The sequence below is a fragment of the Mus caroli genome, chromosome 17, assembly GCF_900094665.2.
Source record: "Mus caroli chromosome 17, CAROLI_EIJ_v1.1, whole genome shotgun sequence".
In the NCBI taxonomy this organism is placed as follows: domain Eukaryota; kingdom Metazoa; phylum Chordata; class Mammalia; order Rodentia; family Muridae; genus Mus; species Mus caroli.
In genome coordinates, this window is record NC_034586.1 from 217,068 (window position 1) to 217,519 (window position 452).

Genomic DNA, 452 nt, shown 5'->3' on the forward strand with positions numbered 1-452 from the left:
TCTGTCTGTCTGTGTCTGCAGTCAGGGGCAGGGATTGTAGTCTATGTCTGTCTGTCTGTGTCTGCAGTCAGGGGCAGGGATTGTAGTCTATGTCTGTCTATGTCTGCAGTCAAGGGCAGGCCCACCTGGCTTTAACAGGATTCCTTTTGCTTTAAGGAAGTCGTCTCTGCTGAGCTCTCATCCACGACCTTAGCTCAGCTTTTCTTGTCCTGGCTTTGGGTTCAAATCTAACATTTTGTGTATTCTACACAAGTCACCCATGACTAAGACACTCCTCAGCCTGAATGCATTTTTTTCTCTTTTGAGACGTGATCTTTATATGTTGCCCTGGCTCTAGCCTCAACTGTATAGCTGGCCTTGCGTTAGAGGCCATCCTCCTGCCTCACCCTCTCCAGTGCTAGGATGACAGGCATGCACCACCACATGCAGGTCTGAATACAGTTTTAATTCTA